Source organism: Frieseomelitta varia, unplaced genomic scaffold (genome assembly GCF_011392965.1).
Source record: "Frieseomelitta varia isolate USP_RPSP 00005682 unplaced genomic scaffold, Fvar_1.2 scaffold_506, whole genome shotgun sequence".
NCBI lineage: Eukaryota > Metazoa > Arthropoda > Insecta > Hymenoptera > Apidae > Frieseomelitta > Frieseomelitta varia.
This window is the reverse complement of record NW_025110264.1, coordinates 72,057-97,069: the sequence shown is the minus strand read 5'-3', so window position 1 is coordinate 97,069 and position 25,013 is coordinate 72,057. Positions and strand designations below refer to the sequence as shown.

The window sequence follows — 25,013 nt, the reverse complement described above, 5'->3', positions numbered from 1 at the left end:
TATCGACGCGATATTCTCACCTTATCGACGACCCGCGGTATATCCTTGCCGACGTCTTTCAACGCGGCCACTCTCACGGCCGTGAGTTTTCAGAACACGCGAGCAACGAGCGAGAGAAAGAGAGAAAGAGAGAGAGAGAGAGAGAGAGAGAGGGAAAGAGAGGAAGAAACGAAGGAATAATTACGGGTTAATGCGCGTCGTCGACGGTGATTAATGACTTCATAAACCGCGCGCGCGTCGCACGATGTTGGGTTATACGCGCATGGTGTTTCCCGTAATTGCCGTCCCAACGTCGACACGGGTCACCGTGCGAACGATTAGAGGAGATGTAATCGTCTCGAACGTCGCCAAGGAGAAATCTGAAATCCGCGAAATCAGGGTCGATAGTTGCGCGAGCGTGTCTTACGTTGCCTGCATCACCCTCGTGACACGACCCAAATTCGCCGAGGGTCGCTGCTACTCCTACTCCGGCGACGTCGTCTACACCACCCCCCCTCCTCCCCCACCCACGCCGCAACGTTTGCTCGCTCATCCGCTGTCCTCGATAAGTTTTGACAGCGTTCCCCTAATCGGCTCGTACCACTATGGCGCGGACCGGTGTACTGTACGTTATAGACGTGAATATATATATATATATATATACAAAATATAAATATATGTATGTATATAGGACGATAACTCCCCTTGTTAAAAAGTGGCTGGAGAACAATGGCGAGGCATCTTGCCTCCCCCGTTATGCCAGCGCACGACTTCTAACGTATCACAGACGCACTCGATTTCAGCGCAGAAGAGGCCGATTGTGCGCAGGGATAGGTAAGGGAAACGGAAGGGAAAGAGAGGAGGGGAATGCGAAAGCCTGCTGGTTCGGCGGTATATTGACGTACGATCCGATATACGCGACACGACCGGACTTTGTTATGCCGTAATAGCGCACCCCTAGGGAGGACAGAAGTCTGGAAGGACTCTCCGTTTGTCCATCCGCCCCTGGCGAGCGAAAAAAGCTCAGCGAAGAGAGCCTGACGAGTGGAGCCTCTGCGTTCGCTCTCAATCGCTTTCTCTACCCTCTCCCTCTCTCTCTCTCTCTCTCTCTCTCTCTCTCTCTCTCTCTCTTTCTATCTATCTATATATTCGTCTCTATCTCCCCTGAACTCTGTTTTTCTCTCCCTCGAGGTACCGAGAGACAGGATAAGAGAGTGCGAGAGCGAGCGAGCAAGGCAGGCGTGGGTGGCCAATAGTTTTACCCCCTACTCGACCGCCGTAGAGCGGCCTACCACCACCTTTTCGCAGTGCTTCGACCAACTCCGCGCGGACTCGACGAGCGTACGTCAATCGGCGCGTAACCTACGGTACGAATCGCGCGGGCCTTCGTGCGCCGCGCTCATTGGCCGAGGTCGCCGTCTCATTGGCTGTTTTTAAAAGCCGCCGCGCGGCACACGGAAAGAGGGGTTCTTTGCTTAAGAACAAGCAGCAACTATTGGATAAGTTGGGATCAGGAGCGACGGGATTGGCGGACGGGAGTCCGCGCGGACTGCAAGCAGGAGATGCAAGGGGGACTTATACTCGGGCCACCCCGATGGTAAGGTCGTCGGGGTGGAAAACGCTCAAATGGGGTGGTTTAACGCGAACCTCGGTGCCAGAAGGACCCGCCACCGTGAGGGCTCTACCAGCCCCTCTCCAGACCCGTGGGGGAGGGGGAGCGGGAGGGGAGGGGAGGCGCTCCGGCTCGTCGAAACAACGTAACGACCAGCGAAATTAGGTAATTCGGCCTCGTAATAATGCGCCGCCACCGTTCCACCTCCCTTCGTCTCACCCTTCTATCGCTCCCACCAACTGTGTTATCCCCCACCTCCCACCCATCTCCTCCTTCTCCACCTCCTGGTTCGCTTCTCTTTCTCCACCTCGTCAGCCTCCTCTTCCTCCTCCTCCTCCTCCTCCGTCGCGTAGTCGGTAATGAATCGGGTACGATGGAAATTAGGGGCTCACTGGACGTCACCCATTCCCTTCTCTCATCTTCGCCCAACACCGTGTTGCCTTCTTCTATACGGTGCTTACCGGTCCGCGATGTTTGTTAAACGTATCGTCCGTGGTATTCCAACCGTGAAATCACGGTGGCAGAAAGAATTTGTATTTAGACTGGTAACCGATCGATCCTGGTTTTTTCGTTCTGTGTGCGTGACGTGTACGTACGTATGGCATCTCGACGCGTACGGTATCGAATCGGTTCCGGTAACGCCGGTTATCCCCGTGCGCTAACTGTTCTAATCATGGACCATTCAAAATACAAAATAACCGTCCCACTTACGGTGGCGATCGGTGATTCAATGGATTCGCCCGATTACCCGAAAAGTGACTGTTATCGAAGCTGAAAATCCGACCGCGGGGCCTCTGCCCGTGTCCGTGTCCGAAACGTTTGAGAGAACGTTTTGTCCAGGGTTTTTCATCCTTTCGTCCTTGCGTTCTTTCTTTCCTTTGCTCTTCTTTGGGCAGTGGTTGTTGTTTGCGAGAAACAGCGGCGGTAAAGATGCAGCGTTAACCGAAATCGGATACTTCGGTTTCGCTGTGTCGTGCATCTGGTCAGCGATGGTTACTCTCTTGATGTTTCTCGGAGAGAGAACGGGAGTCCGTGTCCTTCGCAGTTTGGGATACTCCCCTGAAAATGTGTAATGAACCGAGGACAATAGACTTTCAAGCCCAGGGGTTAACCGGCCGCGACCGAATCCCGCAACGTTCCTCTTTTTTCCTCTTTTTTTCTTTTTTCTTCCTTCGTACGCGTTTCTTTCTCTCACGGCACTTGCGTGTCTTGTTCCTTTCACGCGTCTTTCATTCCCCTCCACCTGTGTGTCCCACCTTTTTTCTCTCTTGTGCTTTTCAGTTGTACCGAAGCAAAAAAAAAAAAAAAAAAGAATAAAAAAGAAAAGAAACAACAACTACCGTGCTTGTAAGTTTTTACGCGCTTTTTTTATGCTCCACGTCGTCAAAGCCTCCTCCAAACGCTTCTTGTTCGTTCCTTTTTTCGCCCCCTCTCCCTCCTCTGTCTTTCCTTTTACTTCTACCCCCGTCGTTGTTGGCGCGCACACGATGTACGTACAGCACAGTGCGCGCGGCTCCTCGAAGGATCGAATTACTTGAATGGAAGTAAACCGCAACGCGCGACGTCGCTCATAAAGGGACATCCGCAGATAACGTCGAATTACCGGTTCCATGAAAAGAGGCAGTATCTCGGGGAAAAGGCCGCTCCTGCTCCCCCCATCCCCCCCGGGCATTATTTACACGCTAAGGCGGCTGATCCTGTTTGCACGCAAAATTCAATTCAGTTCTTTACGCCGCTGGCTTTATCGTTAACGCGACCGGGGGAATATCATGGTGGTGGCGTTCACGCTGCCAGCGTGTAAATATTAGAAGGCCCGAAGACCTTGGCGTAGCCGAGAGACGAGGCGATTCAACGGGAACAACAACGTCGACGGAAGGGTGTTGTTGTTCGCCGGTCGTCGGGACAACAGACCAGGCCTGGTTCTTGTCGTCGACGGTGCGATAGCGGTCGGAAAGTCTTGGAAAACTGTAAAAGCAGAAACGGGACGTTTCTTTTCACGCGTACGCTACGGTGACGATAAAGGAACATTGTGGCGCCCGCCTTTAGAACGGTGCTCGTGCATCTTACCCTCTCGTTTCTTTCTCGAGAACGTTCTGCGTGTTCACTCTTCTCGACGTGTTTCGAGGAACTTTAAATTTGCTACGTTAACGTACACGTCGATGACGTTTTTCTAATAGCCATCGAAGGAAAGGCGTAAATGGAAATTCGTTCGTCCGACGCGTTCAACTTCGTCGCCCGAGATCGGACGGAACGTGATTTCCTAATTGTTTCGTGCGCCATGATTCATCCGCGCGATTTGTCCGTAAGGTTGCACAACGAAATATTTCCCTTAAATTAAATTAGCTTAACAAATGCGCCCCTTCCTGAAGATCAGATCTTACCATTACGCGATCGCTGCGAAAGTGGCTCGTTAATATTCATTTCCGTCCAAGGAACAGAGGGAACAGCCGGCCGCGCGCGAAGGAGGATGAGTGGCTGGCGGCCGGCTGGTGAAAAAGAAATCGAGGAAAAAGTGGGAGAGAAAAGAAAGGAAACAGCGCAGGAAGGAAGAGATGGAAGGAAGCAGGTGGAAAAAGGAAGAAACGGTGGACGAACAAGGACGAACACGTCGATAATTATCGTGGGAGGAGGGGGGTGAGGGGTTGGAAAGCGCAATTTATTAAAAAACACGATATTCCTCGGACAAACGGAAAAGCTACACGCACGATTGAGCGCCACTGGAAAACCCCTTCGCGAAAGATTAATTGTTCACCCTTTCCTTATCCTCTCTTTTTCTCTTCATTTCCACGCCCACCCTCCGTCTGTTCCGGCGTGCTCAACGAAAACTCTCGTCGCCGGCTTCCACAGGCGTAGAATATCGCGGGCGCCGTGGCCAAGCCGCCCCTTGACTCCCCTTTTCGAGAGCGTGTCCAAACTTTTTCACCGTGTGTTCGTCTGTGAAGCTGTGCTTTGCCGTGTGGCGGCGGCGTTCTCTGCGCCGGTGGGTGACTCTGGGGCAGTGGCTGTGGTGCGCGGCGCGGCGCGGCACGGACCAGCCGAAAAAAGTTTATCGCAAAATGGCTGCCGGTATTTACGCGATTCGGGGGCGGAGGCTTTTTCCAACCCTCCTACACCAAGCTGTATCCCGCCGCCGCCACCACCGCTGCCTCCGACTCGATGCTCGGTGCAACGGCGCGGAGCCAGAACGACCCAACTGCCGAGAAAGCTTTTGCATAATAAAACAGCCTGTACTTCCTCCACCCTGCCTCAACCTACCCCTCCAAACTCTCACTTGCCCCTGCGCCTGTTCCACCCCCGTCGCCGCAGCCATAGCTTCCTGCTTCTCGTCCTACCTCGCTGCCACCCCGTTCCCCTTTCTTCTCCCACTTTCATCTCGTCCTCCTCCTCCTCCACCCGCTCCGTTCTCCCCTTTTCTCGCTTCTTTCCCTGTCTTTGTCGGTTTTCTGGTCGTACTCTTTAACCATCCACCGCCGCGTCCTCCTCTTTTCATCCGGCTTTTTCCTCTCTTTTTCCACCGAGCCGACGTCGAACCGAGGAGGAGAAGGGTGGGAGGGGGGGAGCAGAGAAAGAGTATTGGGTACGGTGTACACCTGTGTGCACGGGTGACGGGATCGTAAAAAAGAAGGGTGGAAATGTCGATTCGCGGCGTGGAGAGAAAGTCGAAAAAACGCGGCCATCTTGGTGCCACCGAGCGCCGAGGCTGCTTGGCACTTTTGTACAAAGGGCTTTGTCCTATTTACGATCGATTTGTGCTGCTTGTTTTGTTGCAGAGCTAGATAATAGAACAATGTGGTCACCTCGATTACAGTTAATGCGAGATGCACGTAAGTATTAGACAGATTCCTATCGATAGATAAACATGAGCTAAGAGCTAAAGATCACCATGTCTTTCTTATAATCGCAGAAAAATTAAAATATTATTTTCAGTGTCATTTTACCGCTAGGTTTATTTCAAGTTTCATGATACATTAATCGTGAATCTAACGCTAACGCAACATGTGAAAATTGCGTACGTATAGAAAAGGAGGAAACGTGCTTTCTCAAGTGGATAAAATCTTTGTCACATTAAAAATTGTCAATTATAACATTCTTAACTATAAGTTAACTAAACAACATATTGTCAATTGTTTTTCAATATTGTCTTCTTCTTTGTAGTACGTGTAAGTTGTATTTCATACTTGTTTGGCGCATGCGCGTTAATGACGTGCGCGTCAGCACATGCGCGTTAGCGACATGCGCGTCAGCACATGCGCGTTAACGAAACGCGCGTCGGCACATGCGCATTTACGCAGATAAACTCGTATTATATTTAAAATTGCTTATAAAAATAGAAATATGAAGAAAGAGAAATCATTCACCTGTAGTATTCAGAAATTCTCCAAGTTGAAAGATATGTTGTCATCACTCTTAATTATATTAAAGTTAAGTGGCAGTGCATACTTGAAATGAAAGATCGGAAAAGGTAAATGACAAATAGAAGAACGAGAACTTGTAATGTTTTTTAGTAATTGTGATATTGTGATATCCTCACAGAACTGAGATCCAGTCTTTACTTGGTCAACATGCTACTTTTATCTTAAATTTTGTTAATCATGCTACACCTTTGTAGTTTGTAACTACATGTTACAGTTAGCGTGACTCGATTTAATTAGGGCTTTAGTTTAAATAACGAGTTTACGAGATGTAGCCGAGTTCCAGAATGTTTTTTCTAAAATTGAAAAAGAAGAAAAAAAGACGCAACTCCGAAACGAAGGTACGATTGGTGAATACGATTTATCATAAGGTGTGTCAAGGATTTCGAAACTTTCGTTCGTAATTAAAATGTCCCGAAATCAATTAAAATTTTCGTCCGTAATAACGAGCTGACTACAGTTTTAAATAATTTCCTAATGACATCGTGACTAACGCGATGCAATTAGTATTAAAGTAACACGACGCGATGCTTGAAAACTACGATAGATGATTAAATATTCTCCCTCTGTACGTTGTTAATGCTCTGTTAATGATTTAATCTCCCTTCGACAATAGAGAGTTAATTAGGTGGTTCAGCCAGAATTTTTCCACCGTTTTCAAACTTATATTTTCCACGGGAATTTGGTAATTTTTTGAATGAAGGGAGAGAACGAAACTTAATCTGTACGTACGCGTGCATGGAAATATGAAACAGCAAACTGTATATAAAAGTTTTTCCGCGTGAAACGATCTCGATTTGAATTTTTTGAATAAACTGATTTACAACACGAATTTACAAGCGTGTATATCGTATCGCGTATAAATTTTATTAAACGCGGATCCAGGAAAATCGATCAATACAAGAGTTTCTCATACGTAAGTACCTATTTTCGTACATTTCAGCTGAAGTAAAATCTTAAATTAACAAACTGATATTAATGCAATGGAATCACGTAAACTGCTCGGTTGAAATGAAAACAAAGTTAACGCGCAACCAGAGAAATGTACGAAATACAAAATTAAAGTAAATTCAAAGAAACCAAGAGATGTAAAAGTTTTCATTCTATCGTTCTATAGTTAGTCTGCCCTTCTTCTTTCTGACTGACAACTGCAATATCTCACAAAATAGCATTCAACTCGCCAAGTAGATCATTCTGGACGTAATAATTGATTTCCCCGAGATTGCTCAATGCATTATCTGCGCCATTAAAAATACATCACGGTATGCACGCATTTGCTTGCATCGAGATCGATCTACGCTGAAATTAAATTCTTCTTATGAATGTTTAATTCCCCGAAGATAGTTGCGCTTAAGAAACGACCCAGTTATATAATAGGTCAACATCGATCGTTCCTGCTGGTTGTATTATCTACAGCTGACCAGCGTAGCTACATTTATCAAACTGTATGCTGATTGAGATTACGCGCCCTCAGGTTTCCGTTGATTCGCTTGTCCAGACGTTGGACCGTGAACGATTATTAAGATCTCGTAAAGCGTTAAATGAGGTCATCGATTGATCTAACACGGCCATTATATTCTGGACGCAGGCACCTATGACGGCTTTCCCGTTGTAAGATGGAGTTTGCAGAATTTTAAGATATTTCATGCATTTGTGACAAACCTGATGGATGCGAAAATGCACAGAGTGTTCGTTGGCTACGAAGTTCATTTTGTGGGGACTAATAAATTTCGGGCTAGCTCGCTTCGGACTATCTTTTGGAAATGCATATGGATTGGAGTGAAGTACGAAACGTACAACGTGGGATACAAAGTGTAGGATAACAACGTAGAATGTGGATGGAACGTGGGAATGTAAAGTACAAGACATGGAATGTAGGATGTAGTATACGGGACATGGGAATATAAGAGGCGGCGATGTGGGGCATAAAATACGAGATGTGGAACGTGGAATAAGTACAGGACGAGGGAATAATGGGACATCGTTTGGAGTATCGCGCGTGGAACGTGGTATATAGAATGTGGATAGGATATGGGAAAGTAATCTCTTAAATCGCGAAAGGATTTAAAAAAGTGTCGAACAATGCGGGCCCACCTGCCGCGCGCGGGCAACCGTTTGAAAAGCCCGCGCGGAGTAACCAAAAACGTGTTTCCGTCGGTCAACGAAACTTCTGCCGTGCACGACGAAATACTTCCGCCTGTCGCTTTACAGACTATTTCGGAAAGTCCGGAGCGACTTTTAAGCGCGTACGCGGCACGATCCGGACGCGTTTTACGAGCTACGGAAACGATTCGTCCGGCTGGGTCGATACTGGCGCGCGGTCTGGAGCGATAATTTCGATACGACGTACGGCGGGCGGTGTCCGATCGGCGAGAAAGGGAGATCGGGCAACGTGGTTAAATGGGAAAGGTAAATAAAACGGTCGAACGCGGAGCGGAACGATAACTCAGCCGGCTAGGACGGTGTAATAATGAAATGCAAGCGGCGAGAGCCGGTTTTTCAGCGGAAACGAGTGGTGAACGATGGCAGAGAGGCGAAAAGAGGGGAGGGGGGGGGGGGGGGGGAGGAACGGTTGGCGCCGCTTTGAAATTAATAATAATGTTATCGGGAGGGGTAACAAAAAGCTTTTTAATCCCGATATAATGACGCGCGTATTAACGCGCACCCGTTTTCGACCTTTTATCGCAACAAAAACGCGACGATCGCTGCGCTTTTAATCGGGATTATTGCTTTATTTCCGCGAGCACGGTACGTCCTCCGCGGGCAGGCGGGAGGGCGAGGAGGGGCAGACCCCGGCCCTCGAATGAATAATCGAATTGGGTTAATCCATATTTACCGGGATCAAAAACTCGGGGATTATCGGAAAGTAATTTTCATCGGCCGAGTCCGTGACAGGGGATCGACCACTTTTCTTGATCCTCGGTGCAGCGCGGCGTGGATGGGTATCGCGGCGCTTCGTTTCGTCGATCGATGTATGTAAATATATATCGCTCGCCGTTTAAGAGCGGCGTCTTCGGGGGCGTCACTGCTCCACAATTGAACGTAAACGCCGGTTATATTAACGCTCGTCCTGTTTCTCTTTCCTTACCGTTCAACTTCGAATTTTATTTCAGAAGCCCTCTAAAGAAACGTTTAAACGCAAGGCCGCAACTATTATTCAGACACGCGTGATCTATTCTTAGTATACTTGCAGCGAAATTTTTTTCGTCGACAAACTGATGAATATTCTTGAATACCACTTCGAATACTAATGAAGCACCAACGTGTTCAAGTTACGAGCTACATGGTAAATTGGTAGTAGTAAATTATGGCCACTAGTAAATGGTATTTGATGCCAATATGGTTATCCGTAACGAAGAATCTGCTACGAGGAGATCGATCGTAGTAAATCTAGAATTAGAAATACATTACGCTCGCTCGGAATAGGCGCAGCAAATAAAATTGAAATTCCCAGTATAGACTGCAATGAAGCTCTTTCCAAAATCAACGTCCGCGACGAAACGGAGAGAAGAGTTTCACGAAATCCAGCTGCTTCCTCGTACGAGGATCCAATCAACCGATCGATTGTAAACGCGCGGTAACAGTTACGTTTCAACGGAATCTCGAAACAACGACTTCGTCTTTCCTCAAAGGGGAAAACTCGGAAGTGGCCGGAAACCGAAATATCCGTCGGATAATTTCTGGCGGCGCGGCAAAACTTAGCGGGGAATCGTTCGTGCAAAGAAAGTGGAAGCGTACTTTCTAACGAGCGAACGAGAGCAAACGAGAACGAAAGGAAATAGGAAGAAGCGAAACGAAAAGAATTCGCAGACGCGTTTTATCCCCGCCCTTCTCCCCCCGCCGCGAAGCTCGGAAGCTATTCGAGATTTTTATTGGCCTGGCCGAAGTTCGCCGGCGAGTTTTAGCCAAGTTTTACGCCGTTCTCCGCTCGGCTGGCCCCGGCGATCGCTCCAACGACTTCGCAGAAAACGAATAGACGAACGGGCGAGGAGTTTCCGCCGCGCGAAACGAGGCGTAAATGTAAACGAGCGATCGACTCGTTTCAGCCGGTTACCGGTGAATAATTCGCCTGCGCGAGCAAACCTGCCGCGAGCGCGTGAAACATGTTGGATTACAGTAGCTTCTGAAGGATGTAGTTGGTGGAAATGATATGGAGAGTAGAAGAGGGAATGATGATAGAGACGGAGATTATGATGATACGACGTTGTTGACTAGTTTTATGTTACTAAAATATGCATGTATGCGATACTATACTTTTATTTAATTTTTAGATTAAACGTCCTAATAAGCTGCAGGCGCGTCTACGAATGTAAATATGTTTGACGCTTGTACGTGTACATGTCTTAACGCGCATGTGCTGGCGCGCGTGTGTCCAACGCGCATGCGTCCAATATGAAATACGTACTGCAACTTAACCTGGCTGTTAATAAAGAAGACATGTTAATAATATTGAAAAAACATTGATAGTACACCTACATCTACATAAACATGTCCGACGTTTATAGAAAACACGAGAGAAACACAATAACATTCACGAATAAAATCATTCGCGTAGGATTTAACAACTTGATAGGTCAGAGAGTTTACAGCTCACTCACAATCAGTTGGTTATCGGCCGTCTCGCGGCTAATCCGATCGGAGACGTGGCGAATTATCTGTGGAAATGAACCGTCCGATCGGCTGGATCGAGATTGCCGCGATATCACGATTCGATCCGCGGTAATAAGATGGCTCCGGGCAAAAATCCGTCAACCGTGGCGAAACTCTCGTTGTCCACAGCCGTCGCGACCGATCGATCAGCCCCGATACTGAGTGTCCACTGATAACTGGTCTTATCGTTCAGTTAGACGTATATCGAGGTTCCAGCGTAGAGATTGTACGACTACCGTTTCGCTGGTCGTGTTCCTTACGTTTGATAGATAATCATTTGGCATTCAATTCTACTATCTCAATGCTCGATAGTCGTTGGTTAAAAGATTCTGATTATCTTTCGATCTGGCGATCTTTTTATTGAATCTGTTATCTTGCGATTTTTAAACGATAATAAATAGAACCATGGTGTAACTTGAAAATTACCTACACATTCGTATGTCCACTTCATTGCATTTACTTTCTATTGTATTTTATCAGTACAAAAATACCAAGTGATTGCAACAATTATGTCACCTCCTGAATTTTAAACTGAACAAGTAATTGCAATGAATTAAATTGCCTCTTCTTTTGTGAAGTTGTAGAGAGTTAATAAAGAAGGACTGTAATTCTCTCAGGACGATTGTGATATTTCGATCCGTCTTTCGATTGGATTTTCAATCAGTTCAGATTGTTCCCATTTTGACAAATCGGCATCGTGTACGAAGGAACGACATTGCTGAGGTTTTGTCCGATGCGTTCTCGCAGCCTACGCGTGAAATCTTTTGGCCGGCTCGTATTTCAATAATGCATGGCGCCGCTCAAACTGCACGATAAACCGCCTATCGATCGCGCGCCACTATTACTGTCGTTTCAACAACTGTTGCTGCCGGATTAGTGGTGGCGTGCCGGACCACGCAATCCGCGGTAAATAACGATAATTACGTAGCTTTAACGTGCGCACGTCATTTTTCCTGGTTGCTCGCTTCGGTTAACTCCTATACAACCATTCGATTAGTCGGCCCCTCCCCCACCCCTCTTGGAATTATTAAAATACAGTCGATTTCACGTTTTGTTTCTTTCGCTCGTTCGACGAGGAAACCTTTCTCCCCGCAGTGTTTGCCTCTGGACTGATCGTTTCGCTCGCGATGAAAACACATTAGCCAGTCAGTCACCGAACTGCGACTACGGATCGTGCTTATTCACCGTAATTGATTGTATCCTCTCGAAGTTGATAACAATCGCGCAAAGTTTGGGAAAGTTTGCCAGAGGGTTCTCGTTAGTCTCTTCTTACATGCTAATATCGTTTCGCTGCGTCGCGTACATTTAACGATACACGCGCGTTCCAAACTTGTTGTTACAACTTTATTTCGTTGATCGGTTTTATAGAAGCACCCGGATCCAATGGAACTTCTGCGAGAGGTAACTACCGCAAAATTCATTTTATTCTTCCCGATCGCGAAGTTCGATGATCATTCAACCCCCCGATTGCTCGAAGAAAAGTAAAAGAGAGTCTTCCGAACATCCCTGGCAGTGTCCCGCCGTGTGATGCGAATTAATTTGCAACGCAGCGTGACGCGCCGTAAGAACCATTCGGCGAGAGTGATGCGCGCCGATCGTTTACGCCCGGACGTTGGAAACAAAACGGGGAGTGTGTAGAAACGCAATGAGCCCGAAAGAGTAGCGTAACGCGGCGCAAAGGAGAAAGAGAGAGAGAGAGAGTGAATGGTAGCTAGGGGAACGAGACAATGATCGGCAGGACCGCGGCTGTGGAAAGGGTGGGAATGGGGGGAGGGGAGGGGAGGGGAGGGGTGGCCGCGTGATATACGTATACACAAGCGAGGTGTAACGCTAACTCATCGTTATCACGAAACGGTTGGCCATTATTTTCCCCCGATGATGGGCCGCGACTCTCGTAATATCTTGTACGTGCGGACCGTGCCGCGGTTCGGCGTTGTTTGACGAAGGGCGCATGCGCGCCGCGGTTCGAATCGCAGGGGGCGGGGGGGGTGGGGGGGGGTGAACGCGGCGCACAAACACACGCGACCGGATACGTGTACGCGCCACTTCCGAAACCGGCAGCGACGTGTGCGCGTACACCACGGTGGTTAATTTCCAGTCAAATTTCATTACTTGACTGCGGCGCGGTCGTAGATGGTCCATGCCAGCCGCCCACCCCTTTCTTCTATCCCTATCCCCGTCACTCTCTCTCTCTCTCTCTCTCTCTCTCTCTCTCTCTCTCTCTCGCGCTCGTTTCGATTCGAAACGCTGTATCTTTGTCTGGACGGACAGTGTTACCACCACGCCACGTCGTCCCCTCGTGGTCATACACGGGGAACCCGGAACATTATTGTTACACAGTTGTCCATTGTCAGCGGTGTAAAATGGAGACGCGAGGAGGCAGGGATATTATTAATGATGCGCGTTCGCGCCCCGAAACCTGTACCGGCCCTGGGTCCTGATTCCCTCGCGTTTTCCCTCTCGTTCTTTCCCTTTCCTATCGTTTTTCCATTCCATCCTCTCCTTTCTTCTTCTTTTTTTTTTCTTTCTTTCTTCAAGAGGAGGCGTTACCGAGATTAGTGCTAATTGTAGGATGCCGGTAGACTGGATCGAGTTGTAGATTTGCCAAGCTGTAAGTATCTATGCAAATACCTCGAAAGTCAGGAAATGTTTAAAAGTTAATGTGAAAGAAAAATTTGTCGAATCGCTAACGAATGACGATGATACAAATATTTTACCTGTGTGTAGTTGCTATCACCACTGATTAAGTTATCTATCCGTTGAGGAATTTCTTTATATTCAAATAGTCGTTAGCGTGCGACTACGAAATACAAGTAAGTGATGTTAAATAAAAATCTCAGGGAATGTTCTGAGTTTTATCGTTGTTCGTTTATAGAATACATTAGTAATTTATTCGTAACAACGATTCTAAATCAGCTATAAAAGAGATAAATCTTCTTGCTAAAGCAAATGAAAATAGAATGATCGATAATGTTACTGTAGCGTTGCACGATTCTCAGGGTTGATAACCGATGGCTAGTATCGTATAGATAATTTTCAGCGACTACTGTCCGTCGAAAAATGCATTATAATAAGTTTAAATATTTATTAAGTTTATTATAATAAGTTTAATTATTTATTAAATTTACACTCATACTTTTTACATATTTAGTACTTTTATTTCATTAGTTTCTACAATTTCATACTTAATGATTGTTTCTTTTTTTTTTTTTATACGTGACAAACTTTGTGTGATTTCACTTTGGCGAAAATTATGAGAAACAGTCGGTGTTGCATATATAACATATTCTTGCTATGACAATAATTGATGAAACTTTAAAAGCCAATCATCGAAAGATTTCAAAAACGTGAAGTTTCTCAGAATATAATCCCTCTCATTTGTCAAAGGTATTTGAAAAAGGTATTTCAGAAATCTCTGAGAATGATTTCCAACGTATTAAATCCACAGGATCATCGGTGACCCCAGAAACCGAAATCTTCAGCTTGAATGGAACCTTACCTCGTGTTAAATGAAGGGAGTTTTTGCTGTTGGTCGTACTTGGGGAGACAATCCTATTTGTTCCACGTAAAAAATTATATTTACTAGTCGTAAATGACGGTCGACGGATCACTATAATCGTCGTATCGCATGAACGACCGCGCAGTAAAAGTAATCGACTGTTTGACCCGAGTAATAGGACAAGAGGGAAGACTTTCCCAGACAAATGCCGCAAGGATACGTTGACTCAAGATCCATTTTTACGTTACTCGAACACAGCCATATTGAACGTTGTCTATGGACGTTGAACTGTCTTCCATTGCTTTCTGATTTCTTTGTCTTTGCAAAATAAAGGAGACATTATACACTGCAGCTTCGAAATATCCTCGGTACTTGGTGAAAATCTTTCTCTTCACGGCCGAGAAAATAATTTATAACTCAGTTTGCATTAGCGCAAGACGTATCTTTGATATTTTGTAGACAATTTTTAAAGTAAATAAATATTTACCCGTAATGGAATTTTTAATCTATTTTCACTGTCGGCAGGATTGTGTCACGCTCAACAAAGTTCGCCTTAAGTACACCTTAACTGCAACACAAGTGGAACGTTAATGCAATTCCGCGATAGCAATGCAGTCTCTCCGACTATTTAACTACCAATGTCAACGATAGCTGTTATCAAACAATTATCGTTACAGTTCTTTCGCATAAAATATAGGCAAAAGTATGAATTTTCGTACTGCAATGCGTTTCAACGTATTTACAATTTGCGTGCACCTCCTCAATGCCACCGATAACGCCAATATCGAAGACGAATGTCCATAAAAGTCACTAAATTCCGTAAAACCTTCGAACGTTCACTTTAGATGCGACGTTTAGATAAAACGTAAAAAAAAAAAAAAAAAAAAAAGAGAGAAACAATCGAAACTCGTCAAGGAAATTCAGCAAACGACGACTGCGCGATTACAAAACGTTTTTTGACTCCGGTGCACTCAAATTACAGGGGAATGGTTGGCGACTAATTTCGCCGGTGTTTGTCGTTCCGAGAAAAACCAACCGGTCGGTCGATTCGCGGAGATATTTCGACGATAAGCTAATTTTCGCATTTGAAAACGCGTTTGCGTGCGTGTACGGAGGGACTTTGCAAACGCGCAATATTTTTAATGGAAATGGCGGAGAACACTGGTGGTCCTCGGTGGCTGCAGCGAGAGAGAGAGAGAGAGAGAGTTGCGGGGAGGGGGGAGTGGGGGGAGGAACAGCGACAGAGAGCGAGAGAAAACGCGCACGCTAATGACTTTTAAATATAGTTTTGCCTGTAGAAGTCCCCGGGTACAAATTGCTCCTGTAAAACTGTTTCGAACGGTGCTCGTTCATTCGGTCAACTGGCGTTTCCGGTTTTTTCTTCCGTGCGATTTGTACACACGTTTCGCGGATTAAACCCGCGGTGGCGAACATGCGAACCGGGTCAGATGCGCGAAATTTCCAATTACCAGCACGTGGACGTTCGAACAGCGTGTTAAAAGAGCGAGCCAACTCTGTCGACCGGAGAGAGAAAGACAAACGGAAGAATAGCGCGCGCGCGCAAGAGAGAGAGAGAGAGAGAAGCTTTCGAAATGGAAATGAAAGGAAAACATCGAGGGAAAAAAAAAGAGAGAGAGAGAGAGAGAGAGAGAGTGAGAGACAAGAACTGGCGAGTAATTGGCCGATCCATTTCGAAAAGCGCACAGCGTTTCCCCCCTCCTTTCTCGTTCGGCCATTCCTGATGGCAATTATTATCTCCTGACGTTTCGATACGATCGTGCAGGTTATTAACGTGCAGCCCGTTCCCTCCCTCTCCCCCCCCCCTCCCCTTCCACCTCGCCCCCCTACTAGATGGAAGAAAAATATTAGATACAAATGAGGCGTGCCTGGTCATTCGCCTTCGTAGATTGAAATCATAAATTCATCGCGTTCCGACCTCACGGTTTTTCCCCGCTTTCCGGAAATCCTTTAATAAATATTTTCTTTGTTAACACGAACGGCGATACGATGGCGATTCGCGGATTCATTAGCGCTTCGGAGAAAATAATTGTTCGACATTTTCGAGCGCGCCAAGTCACTGGCCGACTGTTGCCGACGTCATTAAATTTTGTTCACGCTCGCGCACGGTGATTTAAAATTCCTGGGAGGGAGGAGCTTTTTAATTCGCGGAACTGTTCGAACGATTTCGAAGAGATTCTTTTAATTGCCGCGTGGATGTGTTTTTTCTTTTTTTTCAGCTTTTCGAATGCAGATACGTTTGGATTAAACTTCTGCTTCTGAGAATAAATATAATTGGCTCCTGACTGATCCTGACTGATCACTGTGCAAGCTCGTTTTATAGTTGGCAGCCAATTGTATTTGACTGAAAAAAAAAAGAACGTTTGTTGCAGGATACTTCCTTCGCGGATTATTCAGATTCGCGATAAACGATAGTAAGTTGAAACTAACAATTTATTAATTTGCAGACACAAAAATTTTACTCTTCTCATGAAATGTAATCAATAATTTGTGGTGGTAGAATGTGACAATAATGTCTTTTCACGAAAAACACAAAGTATACTTACCCAAGAGTCATAATCATTCAATAAACACGAAATATCATTTTAGATGATGAATCTAAAGTTCTCTTATCTCACTCTCATATTACTTTACCTCTCTGTTCTGATTCTCTGACTCTCTAGGACATTCTTCTAGAACATCGCCAGATGAGACTCTCACATATCACATTTACACCATAGACTGTATAGACTAGAGACAAAAGATTCTCACTCATCCAACGACACTCACACTCGCGCACATATAAAACCAACGCTCACGTAATCTGTAAAGAACACAAAAGAAACTGTTACAATTGCTTGGCAAGGTGATAAAAAAAAGTATTTCTGTCCTCTGATTGGCAAGCTGCTTTAGCCAGAGCCGGTGAACAGTCGGTTGATTATTTTAAGTTCGCGCGAACGAATAATCGCGGGGATGAATAAACGACAAGGTTCGCCGAAGGTTTGATGGAAGGCGAGGCCAGTCACCGCGAATGTGACAACAAAGATGGCAAAGGTACACCGCGTCCGGGATGACGAGGACGATGTAACAAAAGCCAAGCCACGGTAACTGGCCACGAAATGCCGATTGTACGGTAATAATTTAACAGCTAGTCGAATTAGAAGCGGGATAACAACCGGGGGTTGGCCCGGACGAGCCACTCCACAAATGCAGTATAAACCGTGGCTTGGTATGGAGGAGGGATGGTGGTGTATATACGCGGGCTCTCCCGATCTTTCGTTACGTTCTCTGTCGGCCGTTCGCGTTCGTTCATTACGGCTGTAATCGATCGGTGGCAACCGCTGCCGCGGTCCCGCGATTCCGTTTAATAAATGTCAGTTCCATTTTAAAGGCCATTCCGTAAGTGAGCCGACAGTAATTATCGATAATGCACGGGGCAATAATATTTCCTTTCGTACGAAACCGTTTTGCCCGATAAGCGCGCGCACGCTATACACCGAGGCACGTTCTCGCAACCCATCGCCAACCGATATTTTCCGCCGTCGGTTTTACAACCGAAATTTCCACCCGTGTGTTTTCACGCCGATTTCCCGGTGCAAATGTTAATAAACGATTGACAAACGGCCGGCCGCCACGCGGAAAATTAAAATTGCGCCCACGTGGCATTTCGAGAAAGTTTTTTTTACACGAAAGAAGGAGGCTCGTGCACAGAAGCTCGGTTTTTACTCGGTAATAATAAATTTACGCGGTGCTTTCACTTTTCAGTCAATATCGCTGATTTTTCCCGGGGACGAGGATTATCAATCGATATTTCGTTCCCCTCGATCGTGCTTCATCTCTGCCTGCGGTTTCGAATTAATCGATTGTAAACGATGTTTACACTGCTACGAAAAGTAGAAAAATTAATTCGCCCCGGATATTAAACTCCGCGCTTCGAGTTTCCTAATGTAATCATTTTCGCGTAACAAAAATTCTCATTTTTCTGCAGGAATCGCGGTATAAATTCTCTTGGGAATTCCCTGCGGCAACTTTCATCCCCGTTCGGACTCTTTTGATATAATTATTTTACGTAACGAAAATTCACTAAGTTACTGCCGTTTCTCTATGATTCAAATCTAATGGATTCAAATCCGGAGAACGAGCAGTAGGACCTTCACGACCAATCCATTTATTTGCAAAGTGTGGATTGAAAAATTGCCTAGCCACTCGGCTAAAATGCGACGGATCATCATGCATAAACCGCATACGAATAATCTAACATCGACTGAAACTTTCTCTGATATTTCGTGTAAACGCGTGCTGAAAAAAATCAACGTACTTTGTGCCTGTTAATTTCCCATCAAGAAAAAACAGGTCCAATTAAAAATTTATCAATTCCTGCCCATACGTTTAAACTGAACTGGTGTTGATGTCTTGAATGCACAATAACAGGTGGGTTTTCTTCATCCCAATTATGATTATTATGAAAATTGAATGTATGCTATGTTTACCATCCCTGGTAAAACTAGCATCATCAGTATGGTAGATATAAAAAAGTATGGTAGATAGAAAACTCTCTTCACGTTCACACATTTGCAGGAACCAAGTACAAAAAAACAAAAGATACGAAATAAGTATTATAAGTATTATTATAATATATATAATCAAATAAGTATTATTTGTAAACAGTGCAAATTCATGCTTACGAACTATTGCGGTCTATGGAAAGAGAGAGGCCGGACAGTGAGTTTGCTCTGTTTATAAAATGTTTCATTATATCTCATAAACGAAGACAGATAGGACATTATTTTTAGGCGTGCAATCAGCTCCCGAAGTGGGTTCCACAACCCCCGAATAGGTGTCGATATATCGGACGTTAGTACTCAGAAGGAGAACTTATAATAAATAAAACACAATACCAAATTACAACATCCGCCAATTCGCGAAACGATCCGCGATCGCGTATTCATGGAGAAACAAATTCCCCCCGAAAGTTGGGCGGCAAATTTTTCGGCGTGAGAAGTTCACGAGTGACAAGTTGGGATCCGGTTCTTGGTGATTGTTGAGAAGGCGCGGAGGCAAGGGGGTGGAGGAGAGTTCTCCGTCAATCGAATTCCTCGCAAGAAGCGAGCCTTAATAAGTCAATAAGCTCCTTCTACGGTGGCCGATCACGCAAATAGGCGAGGGGATGGTGGCATTGACTGACGTCACGAAGTTAATTGATTCGAAACACGACCACAGTCTGCGCCTTCCTATCAAAGGGAGGGCGTACAATAGGGGGAGATAAATCATTCCCTCCGAACGGGCGGGAATAATTGGAGCGTGCGACGATAATGGAATTCGAAAAGAATTCGTTATAACGCCTGAGCCACCCTGAAAATCCCTTTCTTCTTCTTCTTCTTCTGCCTCTTCCTCTTTCTTCTTCTTCTTCTTCTTCTTCTCGACAAATCCTTACCCTCCGACTTCATCTCTCACGCTGCACGTTCGATCGCTCTCTGCAAATGAGTCTGTCCTTTGAAATCGCTAATGCGTGCTCGTCAGGGCGTCTGTCGCAAATGGAAAACGGGTGTTTAAGTAACAAGGGATGAAGGGGCAGAGAGAGAGAGAGAGAGAGAGAGAGAGAGAGAGAGAGAAAGGCACGCGTGATATGTGTGTTTTTAATAACGGTGGGGGAGATGATAGACAGTAAAGTAACCTATTAGTCTGGAATGAAACGATTTCTGCGAGCGTGGAGAATTTGTTGGAAAGCAGATGCACGCGCAAACGTGCGGTATCGCGGATCTGTGGTAAATAGAGTGCGGATTTTTATGCATTTGCTGAAAGAAATTTAAAGGTAACAAAATCCGTGAAACGAGAGTATACTCGTTATAATTATTTGCAGATGAAATGAATTTCTATGTAGCTAAAAATAATAAAACGTCGGCCAATGCAGATGTCGAATATATTTTCCAAGTAAATTTGTATTTATTTCTGAAGGGAACAGACTGTTTTCAAGACTCGCTATCCAATTATTAATCAGAGCCAGAGAAAAAATGAGAGATTCTCTCGCAATCGCGCTGCTTTAAAAGAACGCGAGAAAAATTGGAAGCGTTCCTCTCACGAATTAAATAAGATTTGTACGCAACAAGGTTGCAAGAGTCAGGACAATCTCTCGTCCGCTCTCATGCAGACACTCGATATATAAAAGAGCAAGTGACTCAACGCCACGCGTGATGCGACAGGACGAAGGATAAATCTATCCTTCTACGTGGCTGAATCGCGAGAGTCCGACATCCGCCCTAACAAATTCCTACAAACGGAGAGCCCTCACGGATTTGTCGCGGAGATTTCAGCGCTCTGGGGTGGCTCTCGGAATGGGACGCACGCGGCAAAGAATTCATTTGCGCGATTAGCGACGTAATCATGTCTGTCGACGGTGGCTGCAGGTAAACGTCTCTCAGGCGTCTCCCTTCTTCTTTTTCTTTCTCTTTTCCTTCCTCCCCCAGGAGCTCTTTCTACCTTTCCGCGAAACTCGCGCGCTTCCCTCGAATTAAGTGAGATACCGGGCCTGCAGCAGAGAGACTGCCCCGTTTCGAGTTCTAAGCCAGAGCGGAGCAGTTGAGCAGGGCAGGGAAGAAATAAAAAAGGAGAGAAGAGAGAAGAAGAGGAAGGAAAGAGAGACACACTCTGTCTGAAGGGGAGGAAGAAGAAGGATGTGGCGAAACTCCTGCCGACGTTTCCGATCGACTTCGTTCGTCTTTTTACGTACCACGGAGCATTTTCTCACGCGAGAACGTTTCATCGTACATAGCTCTCGGAGAGAAGAGGGCGAGATGGGTGTTTCCCTTTCTGCCGGGGAATAAAAAGCCGGATGGAAAAACACAGAACGTGTGCGCAACCAGCGAGGGTTTGAAGGGGGTTGAAAAGAATCGACTTGGTGCGGTTTGTTTGTTTCTTATTTACTGGTGGCGCAGCTTGTTCCGATATTACGGGCTTTCCACTTCATTTCCAGCAACCCGGGCACCGGACTGCGCGAGTTACACTTCCCGCGGCTAACCAGTTTAACGATTTTATACGAGACACGCCGGCCGGCCCTTCTCTTCCCTCTCCTCTCGTCCCGTCGGAAAACGCTTGCGGAATCTGCGACGAACGAGAACGCGCCACGTTTCCCGAGGAGTTATTTTCGTAAATCGAAATCCCGTGTTTGATGAAAGGAAAGTCCCGGCACGAGAGATTCGAAAGTTGATTAAAACGCGAGCGAATTGATTGTTTCGGACGAGAGTTCCCTCTTCTTTTTCCATTCTTTCTTCTTTTTTTTTTTTTTCTTTTTATTGCAAAGGAACAGCGTGTTTTTTTTTTTTTTGCATTCGTATAACGAGTTGCAATTAATAAATCGTCGTCCAAGAAACGTTTGGATTTGAAATAAACGAAACGAACCAACCGACGGTTGTCTCAGGCTCGTGTTGTACTCTCTTTTTTTTTTTTCAGTTTCCACCAATTAAATTAAAATATTACGTTCAACTTTGACGGTCGATCGGAATAAATGTAACGAAATGTGACGAATTTCTTGATCTGCGAGCAGAAAAATTGAGAGAGACATTTGTCAAATTTAATCGAAATTACAGATTGCAATGGAAATAATCGTAATAAATTCAAACGATCGTTTACAAGTGAAAATAACAATCACGTTGAACATAACGTGATAAAATGTATCGCGCTACAATACGAAATTCTGCAAAATTTATAAATTTATAAAATTTGTGAATATAACAAATATTAATATCAATAAACGCAAATAACACAAGTTCATAAAATATTAATAATGAAATGTAAAGCTTGAAAATTTTTGTCGGAAGGAATTCCAAACAATTTCCAAGCGAGAGATATCCCTCTTAGCTGAATAACCCGCCTCTCCAAACCTCTCTAACACCGGTCTTCTCGCAAAACGCGAGAGACTGCCTGATTCCTGGTAAAACGTTCGTCCTAAAAGCCGCCTTTGCAAAAAGATAAAACCAATCATCCAGGAGCAGAATCGGCGTTTGCGCTTGCGTGCCGGCAGCCGTGGAATTCGAATAGCAAATCGCTGTTAGAACCGGCCGATTCCCCTTTGCCGATCGTCACGAGAAGTCGTATTAATTAGAGAGTCGTGCCGTCCTCTTTACATAATTCACCGGCGCGGCTATCGAGGCCCGAGCTTTTGCATAACCATCCTTCCCCGAGGCCCAGGGTGTTCCATCGACACGACTTCGCCAACCCCAGCAGACTGTTTTTCGCACGCACGTACATATCCACGCATTCTGTCGCACGCGATCGCTCTTGCACGCGATACTCGTTCGTGTGTTCGTAGAAGATCATGTTACTTCTCTCTCCCTCTCTTTCTGCTCATCGAATTAATCCTGGTTTACGATTGAAACGTTCGATTCCGGGGGATAGCTTCGGGTGATCGGAAGCGGCGTCGATAGACACAGTGTAAACCGAAGCTTTGTAAAGATAGAAATTGTTCAGATTGAAAAAAANTTTTTAGTAACACAGATGGCTGAGCGAATATATTCAGGTAATCCTAGAGTGGTATCGTTTGCTGGCTATCAAAAATTTAGCAATTCTCTGGTGTTACTTGGTTTGAAATTGTTTATTTCTGTAATTCGTTAAATTTTGGATTGCTAGAATTGTTAGAATATGATAAATGAAAAAAGAAAAAAATTCTGAGAATTCTATACATTCTTAAAGTTGCACAATCATGTAAATTATATAGATTATATGATTCTTAGAATTATAAATTGTATTAATTATATAAATATATAATACATAAAATATGTTATATTAATTATATAAATCATATAATTCTTGGAATTATATTTAACTAGAATTAAACTTTCAATTCTGGAGTCAATGAAAATTGCTCATCAACTAATAACTATTACTTGAATTTGGAATTTTTGATTTTGTGTCTACCAATCTCTGTTAGAGTAGACCCAGAATATTTTAGTAATTTAAACAACGAAAACCAACACTACTAACTGCTCAATTATCGTACAAAGAGATTTTATTGCCAGTTAAAAATCGATTTGTTACTACTTAAAGATCGTGTCTTTCTATGAAAAGGTTCAGATGCATGACTGGAAAAAACGTTTGATTTGAGAACGAAAACGAAGAAGAGAAAAGAGCCGAAAAATTCCGAAAAAAGGAAAAAAAGAAAAGAAACGATTCGAGGTTGATCGTCGACGATCCTCGAAACCGCGACTGAGAGTTTTGTCACGGTTTTTTTTACTCAACCGTGCCCGCTCCGGATTGATGACGGTGATGGCCGAGTAATGAAACGTGTGTACCGGGGTTGATAATGGTAATAGTCGGGTAATGAAATGTATGCGCTCGCGGGGTTGATAATTGTGATACCGGGGCCAATGAAATACAGTACATGGAAATCTGGAATTATGGAAAATTGTGGTATTAAACCGACGGGGCTGTGTAATCTTCGTATGGTGGTGTTTCGACTCGATGACAGAGTCACGATTTAAGAATCGCGACTTTTTCGCGATCGCACAGCTACGCTGATGCGAATCGGGGCGATACTGGTATTCAAAGGTTGTAAATTTGACGTTGTAACAGGGAGCGTAGAATTAGTTAGAATCGAGATAGAAAAATCGAGATAACAGTGGTGTTCGCAATTTTGGTGCAGAGGGGAAGCACACTGCGAATCGAAGCGATATTTGTATTTGAGGGTAAGACTCTACAATGGAAATTTCGCGTATTGGTATTCGAGAATAAGTTACACGATTAAAATTTCGTATATTGACGACTTGATTCGATGAATCAAACTAACAATAATATTAAAAAAATCGCAATTTTGTTGCGTAGAAAAAACATGTTATCGTGACTTGAACTAATATTCGTACTCGAGGGTTGTAAGTTTGTCTCTATAATGGAAATTTTGTGCATTTAAATATTTCAGAACAAATTATACAAATATCGATGAAACGAATAACACATAGTTAAAGATTGTAATTTTTTTTTTTAAACCGCAAAATATCAGTATTCAAAGATTGCAATTTTGTTGCACGGAGAAAGCATGTTGCGAATCGGACTGATATTCGTATTCGAGGGTTGTAAGTTTGTCTCTATAATGGAAATTTCGCGCATTTAGATATTTCAGAACAAATTGTACAAATATCGATGAAACGAATAACACATAGTTAAAGATTATAATTTTTTTTTTAAAACCGCAAAATATCAGTATTCAAAGATTGCAATTTTGTTGCACGGAGAAAGCATGTTGCGAATCGGACTGATATTCGTATTCGAGGGTTGTAAGTTTGTCTCTATAATGGAAATTTCGCGCATTTAGATATTTCAGAACAAATTGTACAAATATCGATGAAACGAATAACACATAGTTAAAGATTGTAATTTTTGTTTTAAAACCGCAAAATATCAGTATTCAAAGATCGCAATTTTGTTGCACGGAGAAAGCATTTTGCGAATCGGACTGATATTCGTATTCGAGGGTTGTAAGTTCGTCTCTATAATGGAAATTTCGCGCATTTAGATATTTCAGAACAAATATCGATGAAACGAATAACACATAGTTAAAGATTATAATTTTTTTTTTCAAAATCGCAAAATATCAGTATTCAAAGATCGCAATTTTGTTGCACGGAGAAAGCATGTTGCGACTTGGACTGATATTCGTATTCGAGGGTTGTGAATTTGACTTCATAATGAAAATCTCGCCCCAATAAGAATAAATTGAATTTCCATATAATTGACGATCTGATTCGACGAATCGGATAATAGCATTTGATTTGAAGATTGTAATTTTTGTTTGAAAGCCGGAGAATGTTGTGAAGTGATATCGGTTATTCGAGGATTACGAATTTGACTCCATAATGGGAACACCGATGAATCGGTG

At 44.4% G+C, this 25,013-nt stretch overlaps 1 long non-coding RNA gene across 1 annotated transcript; it reads right to left on the bottom strand.

Annotated features, from left to right (window-relative positions):
• Window positions 1–13,817: 13,817 nt before the first annotated feature.
• Window positions 13,818–14,769, bottom strand: LOC122533216. The gene is made up of 2 exons (XR_006307658.1): window positions 14,640–14,769; window positions 13,818–14,470 (listed from the first exon to the last, which is right to left on the bottom strand). It is a non-coding gene; the product is annotated as an uncharacterized LOC122533216 (long non-coding RNA).
• Window positions 14,770–25,013: the final 10,244 nt, after the last annotated feature.